This window comes from Microtus pennsylvanicus, chromosome 5, assembly GCF_037038515.1.
Source record: "Microtus pennsylvanicus isolate mMicPen1 chromosome 5, mMicPen1.hap1, whole genome shotgun sequence".
Taxonomy (NCBI): domain Eukaryota; kingdom Metazoa; phylum Chordata; class Mammalia; order Rodentia; family Cricetidae; genus Microtus; species Microtus pennsylvanicus.
Genome location: NC_134583.1, coordinates 112,214,800 through 112,220,037, shown reverse-complemented (window position 1 = coordinate 112,220,037; position 5,238 = coordinate 112,214,800). Strand labels below are relative to the sequence as shown.

General features: G+C 38.6%; 1 non-coding gene across 1 annotated transcript; it reads left to right on the top strand.

The window, feature by feature from the left end:
* Positions 1–3,477: 3,477 nt before the first annotated feature.
* LOC142851467 (small nucleolar RNA SNORA38) lies at positions 3,478–3,607 on the top strand. Its single transcript, XR_012910785.1, has one exon. It is a non-coding gene; the product is annotated as a small nucleolar RNA SNORA38 (small nucleolar RNA).
* Positions 3,608–5,238: the final 1,631 nt, after the last annotated feature.

Below are 5,238 nucleotides of genomic sequence, written 5' to 3'. Positions count from 1 at the left end.
TGGAAAGAAATGATCACTTTGCAGGCTCTTGCATCCTCAGTTGCTACCAAGCTACCTCTTCCTGGTTAGTCAGTCCATAGTGACCCTGTTAGAACTACATACAGAGCCTAGGATATACTCAAATAACTTATATACACTAAATTTGCCCCTAGCTGAGTATTATTTCCCTCCTGATTAGCTCTTAAGTTTATTCTGTTTTATAATCTTAGGTAAAGCCAATCCGTATCTTTTCAACATCATGGTACTCTGACAAGGATAAAACTGAGCTGTGAAATGTTTTGAAAAGGGAAAGGCTAGGTATCTTCTGAAGAGGACAAAGAACTCACAAGCTCTGGAAACAAAGTCCAAACTCCATGACTCACTAACTGAAGACATTGATCTGGAAACAGAGCCCAAACTCTGTGACTCACTAACTGAGGACTTTGATATGTTATCTAAACTCTCCGAGCTTTTGTTTCCTTATCTGAAAACTTCGGAATCTTAGAACCTACGCTTTGGGGTAGATACTTATAACCCACATAAGTGGGTGCTGTAAATTGTGTTTTATTAGTATTTATGTTTGATGTTTTTCCTGCACTGAGCACTCCAGCAGTTGTGTAGTATGTATTTATTTCCACAGAACATTAAGTAAATGCTTCTTCCACGAACTGGTCACGGAGAAAATTTTATAGCTTATTTAATAATAATAAAATCTCCCCATGTCCCATATAGATGGTCAATTCCTTCAGTAGTGGGATTTAGTAGGATGAGAAACTATGTTTTCATGTCAAGTCGTGTCTTAATTCTCTGATCAGTGTGTAAACTGGCTGTCCCTCAAGGGACCTATTCCTCTGCTGATCTATAATCAGGTGGAGTACACACAGTACAAAGCATAGCTGCCCTTTGTAGAGATCATGAGTCACTCACTCTCCCTCGTAAGAGGCTGTGGAAGCCACAGCAATATGCTTGACAAATCTGCCATAATCCGCCATGACAAGAGACAAAATGGAAAATTAATGTGTCAAGGTATTTGAAGAAATTGAAGAAGATGGAACCCAGAACAGAGCTAATTTAATTCGTGACAGAAGAAAACTTGTCTTTTCAGTGAAGATGGGGAAGGTGGGTGACCATATGGCTAAAAGCGTAGGCACTGTAGTAGTAGGGACTTCATGGGACCCACACCAGATGGCCAGTTTCTGTAGTAATAGTGGAGGCAAGATTGCCTGAAAGAGGGACAACGGAAGTAGAGCCTTGGAAAGTGCAGCTGACACGTCGGGATTGACTGGCTTCAGTTGGTAATTGGAATGAAAGTGGGAAAGGATCTGTAGCTAAAAGAAATGGGGAAACAAAAGTTGATTGATCAACTTTGAGAATTGAAGAATACAAGACTTGGACCTCCAGTGATTGCATAATTTTATCCACAAGTGAAAATTAGCTGCTGTGTTTAGAGTGGAGGAAAGCTTGACTCAGCCATTTTGCATTATCCTTTAAGTAGATTTTTTTCAACCTACGACACTAAAAATAGGCTGTATTATTTTCGCACATTATCCCTAGGGTGTCTAAAGTAGCCATGGCAATGATAACATCACATAGTACCGTAGATGGGATCTTAGTGACAGTCATTTGCTGTGCTTTTTAAGGGCTGTACTACACAACAACACAGATTCTGATGGTAGGCTTTCTAACTTTCGTCTCAAACTTCATTGTTTACTCTCCACAAGATCTTAAGCAAGTTAAAGTCTTCTGCTTTTCCATTTCACCTATCAAGAGTTGAATATCCGTACAACTACACCTGCTAGCACCTACGACGTGAGACTGAAAAAGTTAAATGAGACAGTTAACGAAAACCATGTAGACTCTTGCTCCACCCTGTTATCAGTTATTTCTTTTAGGCAGCATTTAGACTTCTTATTTCCACTTCTCCCCTAGTCGAGTAGACTGACAGATGGTCATTTTTCATAGATATTTATTATCTCACAGCAACATTAAGCAACTGACTTAATACCTTTGCCAGGAAAGCTGCCGCTTCGTTATCTTACCACCCACCAGTTGTATCAGTCTTCTTTCTACTTCCAGTTGTTGGTTTAATGTCCACTTGCTTTGCACCTCCGGAAATAGCTGGATAATAGATGGTGTAAAATGGATGGGGCTGTAGGGATCCTTGCATTGGGAGCATTTCCTCCAACTTGCTTAATAGTACAGGCTCTTCAGGTCACCAGTGCTGCAGACTCTAAGATGCGTTTGCTCAGAAACAGTACTTAACCACAGTTTGTCCCCTAACCTACCTACATTGAATGAGGTGGAGTTGTGTTTTAGTTCATGTAGAGAATTCTACTAACCTACGCATAAGCATGGCTGATTATACTTTCCATTGTGCCCTGCTTGAAGAATTGACAAAGCTGACCTCTGGTGTCCTGACATGTCTTAAGATAATGTGCTAATATCTTTCTTTTTATTAAAACTGAGTTCTAAATCATACACAAACCAAAATTCCAATAGGTTTAAGTTACTAATATTCATTGGATCATGTGTTATTCCCCTTTTAATGGAAGCAACAACTGCTATACATTTGCTGGTCCTCTTCTAGTGATGTTAGCATTGCTGCATAGCTACATAATTTCTTCCAGAAGTCTCATATACCCAAAGTAAATTGGTATCACTTCACAGAGATAAATAACGAGTTTCCAAACCCTGCTTGTCTTGTCTGTGGCAGCACTCCTTTAATCCTAGCACTCAGGAGGCAGAGGCAGGTGGATCTCATGAGTTCAAGGCCAACCTGCTTGACAGAGCAAGTTCCGTGACAGCCAAGGCTACACAGAGAAACCCTGTTCTCAAAGAAACAAACAAAAACCTTGACTTGAGAACAAAATACATGGTCATAATTATATTAGCATCTTTTGTGCAGTGTTAGTTTTCCAAAATACAAAGTCTTTTAACACCCTTAGATCATAGTGGTTTTATTTTGTTAGTTCCTTTGTAGGAAGGCAGGTTTGTTTTTTTTAAATTTAGTCTTTGAATGTCCCTTTATTTAACCTCCCTGGTTAATTTAAAACAACCTTTTTTCTCTTTTAGTTTTGTCTTTTATTTGTTGTAGAAAGAAAAGATTTTTGCTTGGATTGAATTGGTTGTCTGTCTTTGATATATCAACAAATATTAAATGTCAAACAGTACCTAAGTCAGAAGACAATATAGGTCCCTATGTGCTATACACATTGCTGCAGCCACCTTAGTAAACAAGGCAGTTTACTGTCCATGAAAGCACATATAATGGTTCCATAACACCTTTATTCCCACATATTATCTTTCCCCTTGTCTGATTCTGTACTGTAAGAGATAAGGCAGGGCTGAAAAAAAATTCGTTAATACTTTAATACAGGAAGCTAGTAAAGAACATTCCTTCTATCATACAGTAAATATATTCTCAGCAATTCTTTGGTGAAAAGGTGGGTTAATTGTGTGTTAGGTGTGTGTATGAAAATGAATGAAAAGAGAAATGGATCCTCCTGCAAAGGCGTGTTTTGGGCTCCTTGTTCTTGGACATGTAAGAATCGGAGGCAGAAAAATGTGGATTTGCAAAGTCTGAGACCGGCTTGCTCCGTTCAAGCTCTGGATCATCCATCCCACAGAGAAGAGAAGAAATTTAAAAAAAAAAGAGAAATGGGCAGTGTGGAAAGCTGCAATATGGAAATATAGCTTGCAGTAGAGTTATCTCATTTTATCTTCCCAGCTATCTCATGATGTTGCAGACTAACACTAATACAATGCTGTGAATGCAGAATCAGAACTCACATGCCTTTCCTGGAGTTGCCCAACAAGGATTAAGTTACATCCATTCTAGAATGTGGAGCCATCCTGTGTTTCTTTCCTTCAGACCTTTTCTTCCTCCTTGCATGTTTGAAGTTGCTCTCAAGTGTTGTTGGTTTTGCTGAAATCACTTATTAAGGGCAATAGAAAAATCACAGATTGTTATATTCTAACGCTATTTCCTTGGTTCTGTGTAATCTTGGGTCTCAATACCATGGCTATGGAGTGTGGGAGGTAGTGAGCAGGTTCAAAGGTAGGTGGGTAAGATGAGATGTGAGTTGGAGGTGAGCAGGGTCAGGACACTTGTAGGCAAGACGAAATGTCGAAGCTGAGCAGGAGATGCAAATGAAAACCAAACAGAAGCCCATTCTTAGCACAGAACCTTTAGAAGGTAGCCCTCATGGCACCACGCCTTACAGGAGGGTTGCAGGAGCTACATTACAGCAATACCGGTGCTATTCTCTCAAGTGAGAGATCAGTGTTTATAACATACTGGAAAGGCCTCACTCGGCTTGTGTTCTGCAGTCCGATTTGTGTTCCGATAACGTGATGACCTAAAAGTGAGAGCGCTGATATCAGCTCTTCCTGTAAACATCTAAGCACTCTCTGTATTGTTCTTGTTCTTAGCTATTTTAACTTCTTAAAATTTATCTATTTATTTTATGGGTATAAACATTTTGCCAGCATGCATGTATGTGTACTACATGCATGCCTGGTGTCTGCTGAATTCAGAAGAGGGTGGTTGGATCCTCTAGAACTGTAGTTACAGAAGGTTGTAGCCATGTGGGTGCTGGGAATCAAACCCAGGTTCTTTGCAGGAGCAACAATTGCTCTAAATGGCTGAGCCATCCTTTAGCCTGTAGAAGTTCAGTTTGGAAAATGTCCTTAACATTTGATCTAGCTTGTTTCCTTAATGGATGCTTGTTTTTTTTTTTAATAAATGTCTTTATAAGAATGTTATAATTGATACAGTGTTCATAAATATTAAACAGAAAATGTAACAACATAAACTATTCTCTGCCTGATGACACTGGAGACATTCATTTCTTCTTATGGTTTTAGGCATTTGAGAAAAAAATAATTGCTGGCTCTTTTACAATCACTTGAGTTGAGAGTCATGAAAACAAAGTAAACAAGGATTAGAACAGAAAAAGCCTAAGTTGAAACTAGAAAGATAGCACAGATAGTTTTAAATAAAAATAAATAAAAAAATAAAAAGGTGGTTCTTTGAAAAGATCAACAAAATCAAAAATCTTTAGGTCAATTAAAAAAGAGCAAACACTCAGATAACACGATAAATGAAGGCAATTTAACACTTCACAAGGACAAAATGATTCTAAGAAAATATTATGAGCAGCTGTGTCCAACAAAGTTATATAACTTAGTATAGGAAAATGGACCAGTTTGTAGAAACTCACAACCTGCTAAAGCTGCTTCAAGAAGAAAGCAGCAATC